Below are 24069 nucleotides of genomic sequence, written 5' to 3' on the forward strand. Positions count from 1 at the left end.
CCCGGATGCTTATCCTCAAGTGCCAAACGCTATGCATTTCTCTCCCCACTATGTAAGACAGTTTTGTTTTAAAGTTTGCAGTCTCCCAGAAGGTTGAGTTAGAGCTAGGGCATGCCTGGGATAAGTCATTTAATTAAAGGGACTCTTTCCCTTGCTCTGAACCCATACTAGAATTAAAATAAAAAATGTGGGCAGCCCGGGTGGCTCAGCGGTTTAGCGCTGCCTTCAGCCCAGGGCGTGATCCTGGAGACCCGGGATGAGTCCCGCGTTGGGCTCCCTGCATGGAGCCTGCTTCTCCCTCTGCCTGTGCCTCGGCATCTCTTTCTCTCTCATGAATAAATAAATAAAATCTTAAAAAAATAAAATAAAAAAAAATGTTACCAGTAGTTGAAGTTAGGGACCTTTGGCGGTTCTCAGTGGTAAATAGACCATGGCAGGAATTTAACAAAAGCACAGGGAATTTAAAAAAAAAAAAAAATGCATGGAGCATTTGAATAAACTATTTCCTTGCTCCATTTACATATGCTTAAGATACTAGGGACCACTTGGGAGTAAAGAAGAACCTAAGTGTGGATTTTCTCTCACCCACGGAAATACCTTTAAATCGCTTTCATAGTCAAGTTAAGTGAGTTTTAATGACTTCCTGTGTGTTGACTATTAGCAGTTGTCATGCTGCTGACTGTGGCACTCTGGGCAGTTCATTCTGGAGACCCCACCGTTGCCTGTGGGTAGATCACATCTCAGGACAGACTCACTTCTGTCCCTGGATTCACAGACCAGGCAAAGGAAGCTCTTTAAGTGAGACAGCTCGATCTACTGATGGAAGTCTGGTTTAGGTCCCAGAGCATTAGGGCATTACTGTTATTTAAAGTAATGTATTCAAATCTGAATATCTTTTTAAATTATTTCATTTTCCTTAATGACCTTAGATCTCTACCTACCCCCAAGCCCTTTTAATTTTCCTTATGAGTCATACTATGTCAGCTTAATAAGGCTTGCCATGCCAGTGGGTTTCTCTGCACTTTTTAATTATGTTGTCCCAGACATGGTTTTTGATAACTGGTTGTGGTTAGAAAATTCTATCACTGTGTTCTGGAAATCTAGTGCCAGCCAGGAAGGCTTCTTCCTGCAATAAAACCCAACCCACCAACTTTTGTTGAACCCTCCAGGAAATTCATAATAATCATTGGGTATTAGAACTCTTTTCAAATGGATCCCAGGCTTTTGTGGGAGGCAGTGAACTTGGTCTGTGCCTTCAGTGATGAGTTTGGTGTTTTGCTTATTTATTGGTTTGGTTTTCTTTTTCTTTTTCTTTTCCCCTCACAATGGGGAAACTTAGACTCCTTAAGAAGGTTTACTCTCAGGCAGTAAGCCTCAAAGTAAACACAATTTTGTGGCTTCCTAGAAAATGATGATGAATAATATGGATCTAACAAGACGTACTACATTTACCTTGTTTACATTTCATGCATATCTAAAGTAGTTTCAAAATTTCAACTTTTCAGGTTCTCTTACTGAGTCACTATTAAACATTCAGTTTGCACACCAAAATAATTGTCTTTATTCTTTCTTTCTTTTTTTCTTTCTTTCTTTCTTTCTTTCTTTCTTTCTTTCTTTCTTTCTTTCTCTTTCTTATTTCTTTCTTTCGGAAAGCAAAGCCTCCTCTCAGGAAGGGAAGACTAGCATCCTGCAGGGTGATATGAATAATGCCTTCAGCTCTCTCTGCTAAGGAAAGGGTGGAGATGTGGCCAGGCAGTGATTGAGAGAATTCCTGTCCAAACAGTAGCTGAGGGCGGGGATCCCCCAGGTGACTACCTGTACAAACCTGGCTTTCCCTGAACTCCCCTCACTGGCCATTTTGTAGATGGGCTGCCTAGCAGTTGGCAGAGGCACATCGCATGGGGCCGCACAAGGTGAAGTAGCACCTCTGTGGCTCAGCACAGAAGTCAGCTCAATGGTAGTCTTCACAGTGCCTCCAGGGCTGGGGCCACTGCTCAGTCCTGCCTTGAGTCTGTGAGGTGTGAGGTGCAGGTGTAAGGGGGAGCCGAGGGAGGGGGCTTCAGCCTCAGATCCCAGCATGGCTGGACCCCTGCATACCTGGATGCCAAGTGAGGCCTCCGCTCTCAGCCAAGTTAATGAGAAGGCTTAAAAGCCAACAAATCCTTTCTTTCCTCCCCAGGGTTCATCAGTGTTCTGGAAGGGTCTGACTGACAGCTTTGAAGGCCCCACTCCTGCCCAGAGAGCTGAGGCAGCGGGAGGGAGCTTCTGCACTATGTGAACTGTCAGCCTCTCTCCTCCTGGCCATAGAAAACAGGTGGGAGAGGGGGTCCTCGGCCCTTACCTCGGGCAGGTTTCCTAGGACAGCAAGGGTTATCATTGAGTTCAAAGGCCAGCCATTGTTTGGGGGCTTCTGGAGGGCAAGGTAAAAAGATGAGACAAAATATGTTTTCTGTTTGCTGAAGGAAATAAACAGACTTGTCTGGGTTTGGTATTTCCTGGAATATGTGAGTGGAAGAGGTAAGCCCTGTGTGCAGGGGAAGCTGCCAGAGATGCAGATGTGCTTCCCTTGCTCCCTGGCCACACCTGCTAGAGAGGAGCCCTTGTAGTCCCTGACTCTATGGGGCACCACTCCCTCCCCATGGCTTACATCTCCTGGGGTGGCTGTCCACCCACAAATCTTCACCCTCCTCCACCCCGAAAATTCTTAAATACGGATGGTTTTCCTCACTTAACCTTTGTGTGGCCAGGGCCTAGCAAATTCCTTCCATAGATACTTGTTGAATAAAAGAAGCTTCTTTCATGGTAAACACAGCCTTATTGCAACCTAACAATAAATCACCCACCCATCTATTTTTGGCCTTACTACCAACCTGGCATGGAATGTGGTGGCTTTCCTCCCATGAACAGTGTATTTATTTATTTATTTATTTATTTATTTATTTATTTATTTTGTTTTGTTTTTTTTTGCATTCTCTGATTCATGCTCTTCGGCCATAGTGAACACAAGTGGGAACAGAAATTTATAGAAGGTACATTCTGAGGTTAGAAAGTTCCTAAAAAGAGAGAGAACACGTTGGCTTATTCTAATTATCTCTTCAGCCCCCTTCGCTATCTTGATGATAGATTGATGACAATTCTTTTCTGTGTTGGATTCTCTCCCCATCTTTCTTCAGCTTCTGGTCCCTGTCTCTTGGTGTGACACAGGATGTCAGGACTTGCACATTAACAGCAAGCACTATTGAACCACTGCTGGAGGTTTTCAGGACAGTTATCATTGCTTTGGGACTTGTACACAGATATTCCGTTTATTATGGCAGGTTCTAAAAATTTATGACCTGTGAAAAGTTTATTTTCAGTGTAACTGAGGTCAGAATTGGACATTTAATCCAAAATCCATATGGCGCTGAGTTGCGCAGTGTATGAAGGTGCTTTGCAAACCATAGAGGACGGCCTGAGGAGAGAGATGGGCCTGGACTCAATAGACTGGGTCTCAGGTTCCAGGGCCTCCTCTCTAGGGGGTTGTCTGTTAGTTCTTCTCCTTTTCTTCTTTTATTTCTACATTTTTTCCATTAGGACTTCCAGAGGAGTTTTAGGTTCATAGCAAAACTGAACAGAACACAGAGATTTCCCACCTGCCCCCGACCCCGCAGGTGCAGAGCCTCCCTGACCAGTGGCCCACATGCAGCCGTACACATGTCACGGTTATGAATCTGCGCTGACCCATCGCTGTCAGCCCGAGTCTGTAGTTCACATAGGGTGCACTCTTGGGGTTGTACATTCTGGGGTTTTGTCAACGGTGTGTTCACATGTATCCACCATTGGTACCACACAGAGTATTTGTACTGCCCGAAAAATCCTCCCCCACTCCCACAACCACTGATCTACTGTTTCTGTAGTTCCCTCACCTTTTCCAGGATGGCATATAATTGGAATCCCAGTTTGCAACCTTTTCAGACTGGCTTGCTTGCTTGCTTGCTTTTAAGGACTTTATTTATTCATGAGAGACACATAGAGGGAGGCAGAGACACAGGCAGAGGGAGAAGCAGGCTCCCTGTGGGGAGCCCAGTGTGGGACTTGATCCCAGGACCCAGGGACCCCAGGACCGGGGGGTCATGACCTGAACTGAAGGCAGACACCCAACCACTAAGCCACCCAGGTGTCCCTCATGCTGGCTTCTTTCTTAGTATTAGTGCTTTGAAGATTCCTCCCTGTCTTTTTATGTCTTCTTTCTTTTTAGCGCTGAATAGCATTCCATTGGCTGGTTACCACCATTTATTTATCTGTTCGTGTTATCCAATGAATTATTTTATCCATTTGGCCAACTGAGGGGCACCTTGGTGGCTTCTAAGTTTTCACAACTGTGAACGAAGCTGCTGTAAACATCATGTGTGGGTTTTTGTGTGGATATGAGTTTTGAGTTTCTTCTAGTAAATACCAAGGAATGCGATTACTGGATCATATGGGAAGAGTATGTTTAGTTTTCTAAGAAACCAACAAACTCTTCCAAAGTGGGTGTCCCATTTTTGCATTCCCACCAGCTATGAATGAGAGCTCGTGTTGCTCTACATCCTTGGTGGTGTCATTCTGGATTTCGGCCATTCTGATAGGTGTGTAGGGGTATGTATTTCATGGTTGTTTTAACTTGCATTTCCGTGACGACTTAGATATAGAGCATCTTTGCATGCACTTAATTACCATCTGTATATCTTTTTTAAAGATTTATTTATTTATTTAATTGAGTGAGAGAGAGAGAGAGCAAGTGCAGGGGGAGGGGCAGAGGGAAAGGGAGAAGCAGACTCCCTGCTGAGCAGGGAGCTGGATGTGGGACTTGATCCCAGGACCCTGGGTTCATGACCTAAGCCGAAGGCAGACACTTAACTGACCGAAGCAACCCAGGTGCCTGGATATCTTCTTTGATGACTTGTTGGTTAAGGTCCTTCACTCATCTTTTAATCAGGTTGTTTATTTTCTTGCTGTTGACTTTTAGGAATTCTTTGTATAATTTTTTATCACAGTCCTGTATCAGGTGTGTCTTTGCAAATATTTTCTCCCAATCTGTGGCTTGTCTTCTCATCCTCTAGCGATTGTCAGGGAGTAGCAGCTATTTATTTTAATGAAGCTCAGCTCTTCCACTCTTCCTCTCATATATTGTGCCTTCGGTGTTGGATTTAACAAGTCCTCGCCATACCCAATACACAAAGTCCTCAAGGTTTTCCCCTGTGTTCTCTTTTAGGCATTTTTATAGTTTTGCCTTTGGGGTTTAGGCCTATGATTTCTTTTGCTTCTCATCACTAAGACTCTTCCCTTGTAAAATGAGAGTAAATCATCTGGGTCTCTTTTGATAAACAGGATGCTTATGTACCAACCAGCTCACCTGTCCTGGGCTCAGGAGGGTCACCTGTGGCTATTATTAGTTGAACCGCACCACCACAGTCAAAGGCAATGGACTTTCTGCATGTCTAGCAAATTTTTTTGGCCTTTGCTTAATCAGCCCTCGACAAGGTTTTGGCGTTTTTGTGGTGGTGGTGGTTTAGCTATTGCATTTCCTTCTTATATAATACTTTAATCTTTGAAGTGGGTTTTGGCTGAGGTAGCTTAACCCAGTAAGTGGTTTGAGGGTCTTGAGGATTCAACAAGGTCCTAAATGAAAATCCCCTTGACTGAAAGTTTGCTGTGGGACTGAAGTACACAAAATTTTAACCTGCTGCTTCTCATCCACATTTGCTGTTCAACCAAACACACCATCTCTGCACTGGAATGCCTGTTTAGCTGCCAAGTGCTCATTGCCCATCCCTCCTCCGTTCTCACCAGCCCAGACCCCTAAAGCATTATACCTACCATAAAATGCAGCCATTGGTTATGGAGATAATTAAGTATTGGGGGAAAGAAGGAGAAAGACTTTGAGGTTACATAAAACTCCTCATTTATTTGTTTTTATTAAGGTTCTAGAAATGACTTCACCATCTTCGTCTCTAAAATTGTATGCTTTGCTGAGACTCTGTTGGATAACAGTTCTGTGTTCCTGGCTCAGAGTGAATACTTACTTGGTGAATAGAGAAAAGACAACCTAAGTGATTCAGAGAAAACAAGAAGGAAAAAAAGGAAAGCCAAAGGGAATAAACAATTAACTGTCAGATGTCCAGATTGCTAACAGTGGAATAATGACAAAAATGTTCTGAAACTGTGGGAACCCTGTTGCTTTTAATGAGAGACTGACGAAGATGGTGTCAAAGCAGCTGAGCTTTGGAGTCAGCCTGGGTTCAGATCCTGACAATGCCACTTACATTCTATGTGCCCCCCGCCCCCAGACCAGGGCTGGCTGATGGACTCCATGAAAAATTAAAATGTGGGGCCCCTTGTACAAAAAGCGGCGGGGAAATGCCCTTAACACCATTAAAACAAAACACTTTTTCCTTCCCTTCCCTTTTTTCCTCTGTCTTGACTTGTCATGGTGTTTTTAGTGTTCTAAGTAAAGAAAAATTAAAATTTAATAGTTAGCATGATTTTACTGTTCATCTTTTCATTGTCCAATGCTGGTTTTGAGTGCAAATGTAAGAGCATTCAGCGCCTGTGTGGAATCACCAGGATTACACCATTTGTACTTCATAGCTGGCACATGCTTACATGTTTCATTCTTACCAGAACAGTGGAAACACAGCTCAAAACTAACTCAGCTGTTCTTATATATACAGATTTTATTTATTTGTGAGAGAGAGCACAAGCAGGGGCAAGGGGCAGAGAGAGAGGGAGAAGCAGACTCCCCACTGAGCAGGGAGCCAAGTATGGGGCTTGGTCCCAGGACCTGGGGATCATGACCCGAGCCGAAGGCAGACACTTAACCAGCTTAGCCACCCAGGTGCCCCGACTCAGCTTCTTATTTCTCTTAGTGACACATCCTCATTCTACCAACTTCAGCTCTCCAATAAGGAAGGAAGGACTTTTCTATACATGATCATTTTTAGCACGTGGATGATTAATCCAGGAAAGTAGAAAAGGACGTGATAGGGCCCTTGGTCCATTGTGTTTCTTGTTTTGCTTCTGAAGCCAGTCCTAGCTCTAACAAAGCATGGCTTCTGGGGGCTGTCAGTTTCCCCTACTTGGTCACAGAGGTAACATGTTTACCGTGTTCTTCACTCTGAGTCGAGCTAACTTCCTGTGCATTGTGGGCTCATGGGGCATCGCACAGGCTGTAAGTGAATGGGGTGGCAGAAAAGGGTGGACACATACTCAATGCACGTTCTACACACCTGCTCTACTCATACACACACTTCATTGCCCCATTGTCCCATGTTCCCACTGGCTTTTTCTTGGGAAGCAGACTCAAAGACAAAATTATTAAGCACATTCAGGCAGCAGCCGGAGAACAGTGAAGTTAGCATGGTCCTTCTGAATGTGGGGACCTAGGACACTGCACAAGTCACAGGTCCATGAAGCTGGCCCTGCTTATGTCGAATGGATTCTTAATCTCGAGGAACCTCTTTCCTCATGATAAAATCAATCAATAATGTGACCTAACTTGTAGGTTGGTTGCTTTTATGTGTAGATGAAACCCTGTTTGTGGTTTATGAAGTACCACGCTTGGTACATAGTATGCTTTACTAAAAGTTCATTCTTAATCAACTTTGAGCTATGGAGCGAGTCTTCAAACAAAACAATTCTATTGCTGGAAAGATAGCCTAATGTGGAGGCAAGCAGGAGTCATGAAATGCCACTTCTAGAATTGAGCAGGTGGAAAAAAATATATAGAAAATTATAAGTCACAAATATATTTTATTTCTTTTGAAATGATTCAGTGTTTGTACAGATGCATAAGAAAGTAAAATGTGCCTTGAGGGCTTTGAAGGGCAAAATGATTTTATAAAAATTGAAACATGGCTTCTAGTCCCACACCTCATTACCTGTGGGCAACTTCCTTCCTTCCCCTGTGCCTTAGTTTTCTCCTGCGTAAATTGAGAGTGTCGGGTGTCTGACATGAATACTAGAACTTGTCACATCATGGCATAGGGTCTTATGACTGGAAGGGACCAAAGATGAAAACAGACTTCCAAATGTATGTAATAAGAACGAGATGGAAAGAGGAGTGATAATCTGTTTTACTATTGCCACCATGTTGGCTGGGTGCTGGCAACGTGCGGTACGCTGTGGAGCTTCCCTCTCTACAGCCAAGGCTTTGTCCAGCAGATCTAATGCACAGGTGCACCCCATGGGTACCATACAGATGTGTAGGACTGTTTTGTAACCATATTTCATCCTTGTTTCTACAAGCATATATTTTCCATGTCTCTTTAGAGGGTCTACATAAATAAAGCCCTCTAGGGGCACCTGGGTGGCTCAGACCATTAAGTGTCTGACTCTTGTTTTTGGCTCCAGTCATGATCTCAGCGTCCTGAGACCAAGCCCCACATCTGGGCTCCCCACTCAGCAGAGAGTCTGCTTGAGATTCTCTCTTTCCCTCTGCCCTCACCCCCATGCACACTCTTTCTCTCAAATAAATAATCTTTAAAAAATAAAACAATAAAGCCCTATCTATAGTCTGAAAAACCTAATGCTCTGGAATTAACACCCCTATAATCAGCTTTTCCTTGATGAGGTGAGATACAGTGGTGTGCTAGAGCTGGCTCGTGCATATTCCAGAATTTTGTGAGCCAATTGTTAAACTACATCAAAAACAAAGGTAGTCAATTCTCAGCACTCACCATTTCCTAATTATTTCAATTACATTTTACTATCATCGATGCTCTTGAGGTTGTTTACATCTGCTGTGTCTGCATGGTGTGAATACTTGGCAATGATGCGCTTCTATGTGTCTCTTCCCAGCTCTGTGTTCAGTGACATCACCCGAATAGTTTAAAACTGGCTGTGGCAGAAGTATGACCACGGAAATGGGCAGATGCCAAAAATCAGCTCTCCGCTTCCCACTTCTCTTTCCCAAGAGCCAATTGTCAAATATTTATCAGCATATTATTAAGTAGGAATGAAATTGGCATAGAAGTTTCTTTTGGAAGGTTTGTTACAAGCTCTGTAGGCTACTGCAGCCCATTACAGAACCAATTAGAAAGTGTGCAAAGGGAAAAGGGGGAAGGCAAGCCTCTGTGCCCGGCAGTACATTGATTGACTTTCATATAGAGGTCAATTAAAATCCTCTTAAAGGACGGCTAAGCTGAGTGATGTTACCTCAGTCTTGCAATTGAAGAAACTGGTCAGTGGTTTAATAACTTGCCCACGTTGATAGGGTTAATAAGGGAAGGAACTTGTATTGAAGTATTTGAATGTAGGTGTTTATAATTCAACTCATTATCTTTTCCCTATAGAATGGAAATTTGAATGCCTTTTGTAAAAGGAAATAGTGTTGCTAATGCTGAGGTAAGATTTTTGTAACCGTCATGAATACCGGATTTTTTTCTTTCATTCATTTGTATGCACATCAAGCATTGAAAGTCAGATATGGTCATGCGGAGGCTCTGCCCCAGGGAGGAGTAGATATGTGTGAAGTCCTGGGGCTGCCGAGGCTGGCTCTGGAAAGGTGATGTTCTTTTCTTTCTTTTTTTAAAGGTTTTACTTACTTATTCATAGGAGATACAGAGACACAGGCAGAGGGAGAAGCAGGCTCCCTGCGGGGACCCCGAAGTAGGACTCGATCCCAGGACCCCGGGATCATGCCCTGAGCCCAAGACAGACGCTCAACCCCTGAACCACCGAGGTGTCCGGAAAAGGCGATGTTGTTAAAAGACATAGATGTGTGCCTCGCTGGTGTAGTGTGTGGCTCCAGGGTGTGAGGTGTTGTGGTGCATTTGGTTTTGTTAGAGATTGTATTGTATTGTATGAGATTGTTTTGTATGAGATTGTGGTCAGAGGGCACCAGGGGGTGGGGGGGGAGGGGGCATGATTTCTTCCAAACCCCAACCCCCCTGCCCACGGCGCACTTGGAAGGCAGAGCCCATTCCTCTAGCCTCCCTGGCTCACTGCCTCCTCGCTGCAGCCCTGGCAAGGCCAACGGCAAGGGCGCACGGCCCAAGGGGAAGTGTCTACAATGAAGGCTCCAGGGCACTGCCCCTCTGATTTTGGTTCAGCAAGTTGGCAGTGGAACATGGGAATATCCTTTTTAACATGCAACGTAGAGACTCCAAACGGCCCCGGGCCTTTGTTCTACAGCTTCTCTGCTGTGTCCATCAGGAAGAGAAAGCTCACACACATGTTAATGGTAACCGCTCTTCCTAGCTTCCCACTGCTCTTACTCTCAGTCTCTGTCTGTCCCCACCTTTACCCGATGAGGTGTTCCAAGCAGGTAATTGCTCTTCTTATTCCACAGTTGAGACTGGAATTGACTGTCTGGGCTCTCCAGGCTATTTTGGACTCCAGTGGAACAATTCTACAAACACTACAATGTACTAATCGTGTTCTTCGGATTCTTCATTCCCAATTTCTGCAGCATTCTGTTGGGCTACAGAACTTTGAAACACTCTAGAAGTTAAATCCATGATCTGACCTATTCCATATCATTAGATGACAAGGAATGTACCCTGAGTAGTCTGCCTCCAGCCAGCTTTGCGACACAGTTAACGCGCTTCGTTTCCCCACACCATGCATTCTTCATGAGAAAGAAGAGAAATATCATGTCCTTTTAAGATTTGTCCCAACTCTTGTGAAAGTTCTTGAGTCTCCAGGATGGAGCAAGACAAATATCACCACTGATTTTACTTCTTTGGCTCTCGCAAGACAAATAACATTGACATCGTGAGCCATGAACTCATGATTCTATTATTATATTCACTTATCATGGGGTTGGGGGAAAACAGAAATGTATTTTTATGCATCGCATTAATTAGACTTAAAGGAGAAGTCTCAACTGCCCTGCCTCCATCTAGAAATGTGGTTTTCTTATATGCCCTGCCTCTTTTTAGGGCCTGCTCCATAAAGCAGGATGAAATTACACTCCTCCTGGCACATGCCTCTCAGTTGTCTTTACTTGGAGCCGATATTTTGTTTGCTTATAGAATTGAGACTAAAATTTTTACTAAAATGAGAAGGGAAACCAAGTCAGAAATGCTTTTCTAGCACACGCTGTGGTATAAGCCCACGGTAGCCCATGTGGCTTGACCTGAACTTTATATTCTGAGAGACCGAGATCATACATTAGGGTGTATTCTTTTCTTTTCAATTCAAAGTAATCACTCCACACTGTTCAGAAATGAATTCTTGCTATAGATTTTTATCAAATGCATCTGACATTTTAAATAAATTTTAGACTGATGAATTCAGTGTTTCTGTGACAGAGATCATAAACATTTTCCTTTTTCAAAAAGCAATCTGATAAAAGTATATTTGTACTGTAGTTAATGCTGTGTTAAGTCAGTGTAATATAGTTGCTGCAAACATTTGTAGAGCAAAGGAAAAAAAGCCTTTATTTAAATCTTGCCAAGAGCAGAAATAAAATGAGCAAATGCACAGTGGAGTGAGAGAAAACATAAAGACCCATACGGTTTTATTACTGTGGTGCTCTGGTGTCAGCATCTCATTTAAGCTGGATGGAATATTTGGTATGATCGCTAATCATAATAACTTTACGTCGGAGTGTATGCCTTACAGAGATGTTTGTTGAGTGAATAAATGTTGGATCAATTTTTTTTTTTTTTCTGTTACAGAACTTTCATTTCCTCGGCATAGAAATTAGATACAGATACTCTAAGTGTAGTGCTATTTGTATATTTTCATAAGAATAAGAAAAAATTAATGAGTATAAATTCTAATAGTGAAATGTTCTTGGCTGATACAGGTACCATGAAGACAACTTTAGTAGTTATTTCCATTAAATTATAGAATTGGGAGGGATAAGGATGAGTTGCATTGTTCTTTTAATCCCCATCATGTAGCACAGTGCTGGAACATGTAATAAAGGCTTAACACGTGCATCGTGTGTGTGTGTGTGTGTGTGTGTATGTGTGTGTGTTCCCACCAAGGATAGGTGGGCAGCTAATATGCCATGGCTTATTTACAAATTAGATAAAAGAGCTTTTTTTGCAGACCAGAGAAAAATTACAGCTGGATGGAAAAAGGGCTGGGGAGGGCATGGGATTAGATGCCAGAGTGCTTGTTTAGCATAGATATTGGACCAGAATTCATCAGAATGATTTATGATTCGTGGTGTCATCCCAGAGACACAGTCTTCAGACGACATCTTTCATCTGCTTCGATGCGCTGTATTCCTGTGTCATCCTGGTTGCGTTAAGTTCACGTTCTGATGATTTCACCAAGACTCTGGACTCACCCTTCCATCCCTCCTTCCTTTTCCCTGACATTTCAAGAGTGGGGCTGTCCCCTCTCCAGAGCAGATCCAAGTTTCCAGCACCATGGACGTGGTACCTGGCCTGTGTGTCTGGTCTGTAAACGTTTGGGCCTACTCTTCAGCAAAAGTTCTGTGCAATCCATCAAGGCTGGGGGAATGTGGATATATTATTATTTTCGTGTTTCTCTCTTCTCCCTAGTTCTCTCCGTCACAAAATAAACATCCAGAACCCATACCCCAACTGCATGTGGCTGACTTTTAGCAAAAACTGTCTGTGAGGGAAGGTTTTCACTGAGCTCTGATGGGGAGGCTGAAACCCACTGCTTTTTATTTATGTCATTAGATGTGATAAAGACAATAAAATTATAGTGTTTCTCAAAAGTTCTTGATAGTATATTTCATAGAACCTGGTGTTTCCATCTCATGTTGTGTTTGCAAATTAAGTAACAAGTGGTTTGGTCTTTGCAAAGAAGATCCATTGTATGCCTGTGCACTCACCCAAATTACAGTCCAGGCAAGCACGCAGATTTCCACCTGTCCCGCCCCACAGCCCCTGTTGTTCTACTTGAAATGCACCTGGCCCCCAAGTACCAAACTTCTCACCATCTCAGCTTAAATATTACTGCCTTTACATGACCTGCCTGGTCCCCCCTAGCCTAAAAGCCTAGGTCCCCGCAGTCTTTTGTTGTATGGTCTTTCATTTCCTTCCCCACCTGGTTCCTGGAGTACCTGAGCACTTACTTGTGCCAGGCCCTACCTAGGGAATGAGGAAACACAGGTCCCCCTCCTGGAGCTTATGGCTTGTTGGAGAAGAGCTTTAAGCATACAACATACCAGGTGGTGAGTGGTACCAAAGGTGAGGAGAGAGCTGCTGAGAGGGGTCAAGAGGATGCGTGTTGCAGGGAAAGCCCTTCTGAATAGAGCCGACTTTAATAAAGGCGGGAGGAAGACAGCTCAGATTCTAGAGGATGGCCCCAGGCAGCAGGGCCTGGGCAAAGGCCCTGCAGCAGATGCAGTGGGAGCTGAGTGTATAGGAAGCTGCAGGGACGGGGAGGAGGAGTGTATAGGAAGCTGCAGGGCAAGGGGACGGTGGTGGGAAATGGGGTCAGTGAGACCAGTGGGGACACATCGCATACGTGAGGGAAAGAAAGGGGAGGGAGAATTGATAGCTGAAACCCGGCTACATTAAATCTCCACTTTGAGAGTGTCCCTGTGCCTCCTGGAGCATCCACAGAGGACAGACACAGAGGGATAGAAGCAGGGAGGTCAGGTAAGGGTCATTGCACCAGTGCAGTCAGGTGGCTCGGACCCCTTTGGGGCAGTAGAGAAAACAGCCAGCCGTGCGAGTCCATGCATGTTTTAGGGTTAAGGGTTGTCAAAGTCAGATTAGGGCTGGTGGTCAGGATGGGATGTGGGTTTAAGTGGAAAGAAAAAGCAAGAATAACACCAAAGTCTTTGACCCAGGGGCGCCTGGGTGGCTCAGCAGTTGAGCATCTGCCTTCAGCTCAGGTCATGATCCCGGGGTCCTGGGATCGAGTTCCGCATCAGGCTCCCCACAGGGAGCTTGCTTCTCCCTCTGCCTGTCTCTGACCCAGGCACCTGGGTGAAAGCGCTATTTACTGGGTGGGGAAAGGCTAAGGGAGGAAAAGAGACTAAGGACGGTTTGGTTTGGACACATGAAGCTTGAGATTGCTAGGAAACACTAAAGGGGAGCCGTCACACAGCACTTGGTTATAGGGGTGCAGTTCGCAGGAGAAACCAACATGGTGGATGTAAATGTGGGCAGCGTTGGGAGAAAATGTAGCACACTTTGGCCCGGACACTAGCAGGTGTATGTTTTCAGCCCACATCCAGGAGTCTTCAAGAAATGCAACTATCTCAATTCAATGTAAGCTATATTTTGAGACCCGATTCCAACTCAGCGTTGGAAAATGTAACTGCCAATTCAGCCAACCTGTTCCAGCTGATTAAATTAACCAAAGTTGCCATTAAAGTCTTGGTTCTTAATTTAGGTTCTTTTTTCCTTCCTCTATCTTAGATGGCCTCATGACCTCAGGGAAACTGTCTAGCCTGTAGCATCCAGGGACTGTCCGGGCGTGGGGTTGCTGGCCTGGCCTTCCGCCTTGTAGCACATTATAGTCCAGTGCCCCCTCCACCCCCCTTCATCCCTCTGTCCATGCTGCATGCCCCCTCTGGGCCTGTGGATTCTCTCTACTTTGGGGGCCTCAGGTGGTTGTTCCTCCCTGCCATTCTGGGTACAGAAAACCCAGGTTCCTACAGCCACACCCTGAGGTGTGAGGTACAGAGTGGGGCAAGATCCCACCTACAAACTTACCTAGAGTTCTCTGTCCTTGCCCTCTTAATTGGTAGGAGAACCATCTTCAGGAGCCCTGGCCAGTGTCCAGCTGTTCTGTTTCACTTCCCACTCTGCTTTTTTAAAAAAAAATTTTTTAATTTAAATTCAATTTGCCCAAGTATAGTATAACACCCAGTGCTTATCCCATCACATGCCCTCCTTAATGCTCATCACCCACTCACCCCATCTCCTACCCTCCTCCCCATCTATAACCCTTTATTCCCCAGGGTTAAGAATCCCTCATGGTTTGTCTTCTTCTCTAATTTTTCCCCACTCAGTTTCCCTTTCTTCCCTTATGGTCCCTTTCACTATTTCTCATATTCCACGTATGAGTGAGACCCTATGATAATTGTCTTTCTCCCATTGACTTACTTCACTCAGCATCATACACTCCAGTTCCATCCATGTTGATGTAAATGGTGGATATTCATTCTTTCTGATGGCTGCCATCAGGCAAGAAATCTTTTCAGTCTCCATTTGGGTAAGAGAAAACTGGCTTTGCAAGTATTCCTCCCAGGTTTTGTCCTGCACTTCCCATTGCTTGAAACACAGCTTTGGAACTTTATTTTTTATTTATTTACTTATTTGTTATTATTCTTATTTATTTATTTTAGAGACTGAGAGCAGGGGAGGAGCAGAGGGAGAGGCAGACAGAGAATGTTAAGCAGGCCTCACATCCAGTGCAGAGCCGGATGCGGGGCACTGCCTCACAACCCTGGGATTCTGACCTTGAACCCAAACCAGGCTTAACCACCAGAGCCCCCAGGTGCCCCAGCTTTTGAACTGTAAAGACAAGAATTAACATCACTGCTTCTGGTTCCTTTGTGACAGTTTCCTTAGGGCATGGGAGGTCTTAGGTTTATCTTGGTGAATGGAGGAAAGTCATGGGGTGAAAGGGAATGTGCTAAAAAATTCAGCTAAAACGCACAGTATCCCGCAAGATTAGTAGGCCTGATTTCTGTCTTTCCCTTACGGCAAGCTCAATGAGGGGACAGGTTATATTTGATTTGCTCAGTGTGGTAGACATAGTAGAATGGAGGTGCCCAGTTATGTTTAGGCCGGATGAATCAGTGAAGTGATGGAAGACCAGTGCTGTGCTCGTATGAACATGTGCGCACAGATATAAAACACATTTGTGCTGCTGTTCACAGGGTGACCTTGACTCAGTGGTCCTGACAGGGGTGTGTGGGCAATTAGAAGATATTCTAAGGGTGAGCTAATCCTCAGAATTAGAAACTGCAGAAATTATTTCATAATCTGGATTTTTTTTTCCACTGGCTTTGAAAAATAAAAAACTAGAGAAGCATACCAGAGAGAAAACATTTGTGAACTTTTCTTAGGTTGGTCTTAAGTGTGCTGGGGCCCTGATACTCATCTCATCCCAGCTGCTCAGGCTTTTTCTTTAGGGAGGACATTTAGCTTTGGAAGTTCGGAGGGCGGAGTTCAAAGTTCAAAGCTCTGCACCGAGATATTTCTTTGAAGTTTCATGTTTTACATGAAATCTTCAAGTTGATTTTCTATTTGACTCCACAATATGTGTGTATATGTGTCTTTTTTTTTTAATTTTTTTTTATTTATGATAGTCACAGAGAGAGAGAGAGAGGCAGAGACACAGGCAGAGGGAGAAGCAGGCTCCATGCACCGGGAGCCCGATGTGGGATTCGATCCCGGGTCTCCAGGATCGCGCCCTGGGCCAAAGGCAGGCGCCAAACCGCTGTGCCACCCAGGGATCCTAATTATATGTGTCTTTATATAAAATTAATGCATTAGTCCTCTTACTTCTGTGGAAAATGTATCCTATCATAAGGAACTTGGTGTTAGGGCATTAACAACTTGGCACTTTCTCTCTTAATGATGTTTTAAAAGTTCCAATCTTAAAACCAAACTTCTGGAGTGTTAAGGCTGAAGCCACTGAATAGCCTTACAAAGCAAACAATTGCCATTTTTGCTTGCCCAGAAACATGTTCACCATTGATGATTTTCACTGGCACCTCTACATCTGCCAAGGTGATTTTTTTTTAATATTATTTATTTATGATAGTCACAGAGAGAGAGAGAGAGAGAGAGGCAGAGACATAGGCAGAGGGAGAAGCAGGCTCCATGCACCGGGAGCCCGATGTGGGATTCGATCCCGGGTCTCCAGGATCGCGCCCTGGGCCAAAGGCAGGCGCCAAACCGCTGCGCCACCCAGGGATCCCTGCCAAGGTGATTTTTTAACACATAATGGGATCATCTTTTTTATTTATACATATTTTGTGCGACAAAAAAGTCAACTGAGATAACTTTGACATGATAATGAAATGTAAATATTTATGATTCCTTATATCCTGAAAACTGGATGAATTTGTAGGACATCAGATTTCAAGTGTTCCTACTAATGCATTTTTCTTGGGCATTTTCAACAACCCTGGAAGGTAAGGAGAGCAAACATGATTACTGTCCTCATTTTGAACTGCCTACAATTTTTCCAGGTACTGTCCTAGCTCCAACACATGCTAACAGTGGGACTTTTAAGTGACTGTGATTCATACTTCTCATCCATAAAATGGGCTTCACCATAGGATTTGAGAGGCACCGAAGTAATAACTGTTCAGTGCTTTAGAAGATACACAAATGTCAGAGAGATGGAGGTTAAATTATTACACTCATGACTGATAGTCATTCCTAACTTGTGGCTTGGGGTGTGGGAACACGTTGGATTGCCAATTCCCCACCTTACTTGCTGCAACTATCAAAACTAGACTTAGGGCCAACTCAGTTCAGAGGTTCATACCATGATCCTTATTTCTCAATGGACTGGGAACACCTTCTATGTGGAAGAATTAAGAGGTGGAACAGAGACCAAAGATGTTGCTCTGTAGATAACGGTCAGTTTAGCCAACACAGGACTGTGAGAGATTCCATCTCTCAGGCAATGAGGAGTAAACAAGATGGCACCATGAGTGCATAACAGTGCCAGCAGCCACATGGAATAGCTATTTTTAGATAACTAAGGTGGCAACAAGAGAAACTTTATTTTCATTTTATCATTAAAATATGTTATTTCGTGTCAACTTGTTAACCTTGGGATTATTTTCATAGTCATTTGATGAAGCTTCAAAAGGTCAAGTAACTTGCCTCAAATCGCATACCTAGAAAGAGTGAGGGCCAGAATCTCAGTGCTTTTCTGTGTTTTCATAAATCATTATAGCTGTAAGTTATTCTTTTCTGGATTGACGATGGTATCACTTGAGTCTTAACCAAGCTGGAATCCAGTGTGGAATCTAAATGTTAGATTTATATTTTGTGCTAACAGAGTAAGCAGGAACTATTAGCCAAAGAGATTAGGAAATAAGGGTATAAATATAAACACAACTAATTGATTTCTCTTTCTCATTTTTACAAGTCTTAATAACAACTTTTATTTTTACAACCTTTGTTATGTGTAAAATTATTATGTTTCAATCTGTTCAAAACAGAGAGAAGAGGCACTTGGGTGGCTTAGTGGTTGAGCATCTGCCTTCGGCTCAGGTTATGATCCCAGGGGTCCTGGGATGTCTCTGCCTCTCTCTGTGTGTCTCATGAAAAAATAAAACCTTTAAAAAGAGAGAGAGAAAGAGAATACAGGGGCTCCTGGGTGGTTCATTCAGTTGAGTGTCCAACTCTTAGTTTCGGTTCAAGTCATGATCTCAGGGTTGTGAAATCGAGCCCCGTGTCAGGCTCTGCACTAGGCACAGAGTCTGCTGGAGATCGTCTCCCTCTCCCTCTGCTCCTTCCCCATTCATTTTCTCTCTCTCTCTGTCTCTCTCTCTCTCTGTCTCTCTCTCGTACTCTCTAAAGTAAATAAAATCTTAAGGAAGAAAACAGGGAATACGTAAGAAGTGAGCTTATATACTCAGATTTAATGCCTATCACTACTCTGCCTTACTAATTTGGGTCTTTTCTTTAAAGGGACCCTTTTGAGCAATGAGGCAAGTGTCCAACCCCCACGCGCTCATCCAGATCTCGGCCCATCTTCCTCAGAGGTAGCCCCTAGCTGAGGTTGGTACTGGCATTTTAAAATCTTACATAAATGGTACAACTCTTGTGAGTTTGCGTCTGCAGCTTGTTTTTCCCCCAGCTTTACATTTGAGATCTGCTGGTGCTGATCTATGGAGATGGATCTAAAGCAGTCAGCCTTTTTTATTTTTGTGATTTGTTAAGATGTGGCTCTTGCCACAGAAAACCACTTTCTTTCCCCTGATGGGCAAAACAAGTGCCCCGTGGGGCCTTTGAAGTTTCCTGAAAGGGGGTTCTTCTAAGCACTCTTTCTTCCTGGGCTCTTGTGAGAGCCTCATTGTCTGGACTGAAGAGACGCTGGAATTTGAATCTACCGCGATTTGAATCTACCGCGGGCTTTTCAGTCGTTCACCCTTGGTGTTCAAGAATTTAAATCTTACTTTCCCCAAGAACTTCAGGTCCCCCAAGGGCAGAATGTCCTAGGGTATAAATATTCAGCCTGACATCAGGTTTAATAAATATTTCTTGAAGTATAGCAACATAAACCAAAGCTGACAGGACGAACCCATTAGAAGATACTTCGCAGGCCTTCAGCCTCTGACAGGTTCTGCGGTTTGTGACCGAGACACCAGAGAGAGGGCTTTATTGAGGCAGGGTTTAGTCTACACTTATTAGCTTGAGTCAGGTGTTAGAGTTTATCTGAACGAAGGCACATCAGTTTGGGACCCTTTAAAGAGAGGTTCACTGGATGAACCTTCCAGTATATACATATGGGGCCAGTACTCACAGTGAAATCCATGCTGGTTATACCACTTTTTTATTTTTACAGACTCTCAAAACTGGATTTGAAAAATCCTATTTGTGTAGCTTTCACCTCAGGCCAGGCACTGTGCCAGTCAAGTCACACGCAGTGCCTTACTCATTCATTTCACAGAGCCGTGACTCACATTGGATGAAGAAACTGAGGATTTATCCAGAATAACACAGCTGGCAAGCCCCTGAACACGCCATCTGACCACAGGGCTTCCCAGTCAGCCATACATTGCCTTTCCTCTTTGTGGGTAGAGTCGTCAGTATCTCTCTGCAACATTGGGTAGGCCAGAGATGGTGGCACTGGCCTGTCCCCTGTGTGGTGCCAGCACTCCCTTGCCATCACACACATCCACTGTCAGCCCACACTGATGCTTTGGACCCCTCTCAGGCTGGGACAGGAGGGCATGCTTTTCCCAATAAAGAGTGGCTCCAGCTGGTACAGAAGCCTCCCTGTGAGAGCCACCTGCAGACCACCTATATTTTTACCCAGATGCCCACTTATATTTAAGGCAACAGAATAGAACCTTGCAATCTCAGTGGCAGGTAGGCAATATTTCATCTTCTTGACTATTAAACATCATGGCTGAAGCTAATTTACAGCTTCAATCATGAGCCTTGGCATATTATTGGTATAAAGTGTAAATATTTGAATGCTAATTATCGTAAAACAAACAGGCCACTGTGTCCAGAGCAGATGAGTGCTGTTTCGGGAAGCCAGCAGACCCTAGCTAGTAGGCAGCTTGTGTTGTCTCTGTACAACCAGTAATAGACGTCTGGAATCATTTCCACCTCCCTCTGCCCCAACAGCACCTGCTACCTCATTGCAGAAAGTTCTGAAAGCTAAAAGCTGCCCGGAGTGGCTCACATATGGTCGTCCTTGCCTTTTAAACTATTTCCCATCTGCCCTGCCATTTGAGGAAAAATCTTTAGTGCTGAAATTATTCACCCGGAAAGAGAATACCATCATCTTAATACAATGAGCCCTCCTTGTCCACCCTGAGCCTGCCATTCCTGGTCACCTATCTTTGCACCGTGCAAATTCTCATCCCAGGCACACTTAACCCAGTTGTTCCACTGGCTGGAAATGACTGGTTTCATTCTGTACCAATGTGGGCTTCAGCATCCAACCCTAGTCCCCCTCCTCTTTAAAGTACTCCATGATTACTGTCCTCTATATCACTCCTCTGTACATTCACCTGTCCTAGGGCAGAGAATGAGAAGCCAGGATTGGGGTCTTCCTGCCTAGATAATAGATTCCTTGAGATCTTGGACCTTCACACCTGTAGCCTCACTGGGAATGTTAGGGCATCCCATTCTGACTGGGCAAAACCCACTCGGTTGGCATGCCAAGGCTACGCTGTCTCCGGTGATTGCCAAGCAGGTGGATTCTGGGAGGTGCAGATCCCAAGGCCTAACTGGAAGATCAGTTTCTCCCGCAGACAAACACGTGTTAGGGAAGACGGGATGCTAGGGGATCCCGTGGTCCAGTCAGTGTAGGGAGCTAGCCTGAAATTCGGCACAGTACTTTATGGCAGAGGGAAAAAAATGTTGGTTAAAATTTCAAGCACGATGCAACATCCCCTGGTTTTGTGATATAGTTAGTGCAACAAGACTGGGGTTTTGGAACAGTGTGCATGAAGGAGACCACTTAGAGCTTCAGTTTCTCCATATACCGAACAAGAATAGTAGTGTTTACTATGGAGCTTGATATAAAAATTACAGTGGGAATGAATTAAAATGAGACAGTACAGATGAGGTGCTTGATACAGTGCCTGGCACATGGAAGCATCTGGTACCACTGCTGCTGATTCGTTCCATCTCCCTGACCACTCCTGACTGCTGTTCCTAGCCATATGACACCTGATTACTTTGCAGGGAGCCATGCTCACACTCCCGCTGGCCTGGGAAGGATAGCCAGCAGTGTGTTGCCCCCGTTTGAACCCAGCCAGGAGTCCCATCGGGCCGTCTCACTTATTTTGTTTTATGAATTGCAGTCATTTAAAATATTAATTTTCATATTTAAAATATTAGTTTATTTAGAGTATCAATCAGGAACCTTCCATGGGACCACCTGTGCTGTTTGCTGGGAATACAAGACTGAATATGAGGTGGTCCCACCCTCAGAGAGCTCCCACTTAGACCCTACTGAGATGACTCAAGCATCCAAATTTTTAAATCAACCAGAAGCCATGGCATCCGTGTTTTAAACTCAGGCCTTTACCAAGCAAGCTCATTTGAGTTGGCCAGGCCTAACATAACTGTTCCGTTCTGGAGTCCAGCAGCTTCTGGTTGCAGGTGACTCGGCCTGAGCCCCGCTGTCTCACCCTTGGAGCTCATAGCCTGACAGTGAGGCCGCCTTTGTAGGACAATGAAGCAGCATTTCTGCCAGGACCTGTTAGCGGGTGGGCAGCCCTTGCACTCCAACCCTACTGACCGGGCTGACCTTCTTCTTTCTCTTCTTCTGGACATTAGCTTAAGAATGGGCTGAGACCGAAGCTAGAAAGAATTAGGGAGGGGGCCCTGGGTGTCCTGCACGCAGTAGTCTGGAGGCTTTCTTACATTTACAGAAAATGAAAGAAAGGAAAGAAAAGGGATTATTTGTGAAAGGAGCCGATGGGGTTGTGAAGAGAGAGAAGCATTCCAGCTGGGGGTGGCACCTCCCTCTTCTGCAGACTTGAGTGTTTTCTTGGGTGTGTGACAAGAGCTAATTTTAGAAAAATGAATCTTGGAAGAAAATGACTCCTGAAGGCTATTAAGACACATGAGTGTCTCACTAAAGCTCACAGACTAAATCTTCTTTATTATATCAGTGTTCACGTAAATACTTAGATTTATGATCCTTTAGACAACTTTTACACAAAAAGAGACACGAGTGTTTCTCAGACCAACAGAAAACCCGGCCAGATGGCAGCTGTAATACACACATCCATCAAAGTGGGTTAAAAAAATACTCTCCATTCAGGAAAAAGGGTGAGCCAGCCTGTCAACCTCCAGGCATAAGAGGGATGTCGTTCAAGAGGCAAAGGCCAGAATTAGCTTCTCTTTCCCCTTGAACAAAATGAGAAGCTGGCCATATTAACCCTTAGCTGCATCATCTGTGGCTTGCACTTCCTAATTTCATCTGATTACTTGTAATGAATGGTGCCTTTTGGAAAATGTGATCTCTCTCTGAATGATTTCAAGGAGAATTAATACCCTTTTGTATTCTTTTGGACATCTGTGCAGAAATGTGACTCGTTGCTTTGAGAATTAGTATCTAAGAGCCACCAAAATTCCTAAGCAGGGGGAACAATCAAAGTAATATCTGGCAGTGGGTCATTTTTCCCTTTAGTCTATGATCATTGCTGTAGCATTCCCATACAGGTTCCCTAGAGGTTTGCCTCCAAAGGCAACAAAATGGGAGAAAAGTGAGAACGGACAAATAGTAGTTCAAGTGGGCAGAAAACATCTGTGTACTTGGAATGCAAACCTTAGCTCGTCTGGGTAATAATGTTAGAATCGCTGCGGAGCAAAGAGAAGGCCACACCACACACACTGTGCTTGTAATGTTGCCAGTTCTCTTCCCAAGGGGAAACCGGCAGGAACTCAACCACCTCAGTCACTTAAACTCTCCCCAATGAAGCACATGTGAACATAAGATTAGGGAGCACTTTGTCACTGACACCTGGGGACAGATGATTTGCCTGATGTGCCTCTTCTGTCTCCCCGATGCAATTTATATCACACCAGCTAATGAAAGGATATAGCATCGAGTATACTTTACTTTTTTAAGCTATATCATTATAATATTTCAGATATACTACATTAGAGGGAAAAAATATTGTTGTTTTTCTTTTAATGTTGCTTAGCTGAACATTTCTTCCCATGAGGCTGCATGGTCCTCTTAAGGACAAGAATGACCAATGGCATATAACTTGACAATGTCCTCTTCCTCTGTCTAACCTGGATTTTTATAAAGATGCTGATGACAGGACCCAGAATACATAAAATGATTTCTGTAGCATCTTGCTGGTAGAGGATTTGCTCTTGCCTTGCAATTTAATCATTTTGGAGAATGTTCCCTTAATTGGCAGCAGAAGGTTTGCAGCGACAGAGGTAGTGGGGAAGGCTTTGGATTATTAAAAGTTCAGCCTAATCATGAGCTGAGACAGTGATCCCACTCCTTTCTATTATTACTGTGCATCAAAAGCCACAAAATCTTACCTAATGAAAAATCCTCATTATTGCATTGGGATCCCTAGTGCTTTCAAGATACTCAGAGGGCTTCACAAATCCCACCTTTCTACCTCCCAACAAAGTGGGCAGAGAGAACACAACCTGCCCCAGGCTCCTGGCCCCTCTGCTGCATCTTCTCTCCTGCCTTTTTTCCCTCATAGGCTTTCCAGAGCTCCTCACTCCCTCCCTTCCATGTCTGTCATCTCCCCACAGAAAAAAAGTCTGCCTGCTTTGCTGGGGAACCAGGTGTTACCGTATGATGGAGCCTGTATGTCTGCTATTACCATTCTGCTGTCCCCAGGCAGCTAAGGGTCACCTGTCATCTGGTGCAGGGGGTGGGACCCTCGGTTCTGAACCCCAAGGCCAGAGGTTTTCAGGGCCTCCCAAAGGATCAAGGCTTCCTCTTCATCATATCATCCACAGC

At 44.3% G+C, this 24069-nt stretch overlaps 1 protein-coding gene across 8 annotated transcripts in view; it reads left to right on the forward strand.

Moving 5' to 3' along the window:
- ST6GAL2 (ST6 beta-galactoside alpha-2,6-sialyltransferase 2) overlaps positions 1-24069 on the forward strand; it is a 76596-nt gene that overhangs the window by 13039 nt on the left and 39488 nt on the right. Inside the window, exon 1 of one of the 8 annotated variants that reach the window (XM_072742508.1) lies at positions 18585-18659. The exons of the other annotated variants lie outside the window; for them this stretch is intronic. The gene's annotated coding sequence lies outside the window, so the exon portion shown is untranslated. Of the gene's footprint in view, positions 1-18584; positions 18660-24069 lie in introns of those variants that run through there. 8 annotated transcript variants of the gene reach the window in all.

Source organism: Vulpes vulpes, chromosome 16 (assembly GCF_048418805.1).
Source record: "Vulpes vulpes isolate BD-2025 chromosome 16, VulVul3, whole genome shotgun sequence".
NCBI lineage: Eukaryota > Metazoa > Chordata > Mammalia > Carnivora > Canidae > Vulpes > Vulpes vulpes.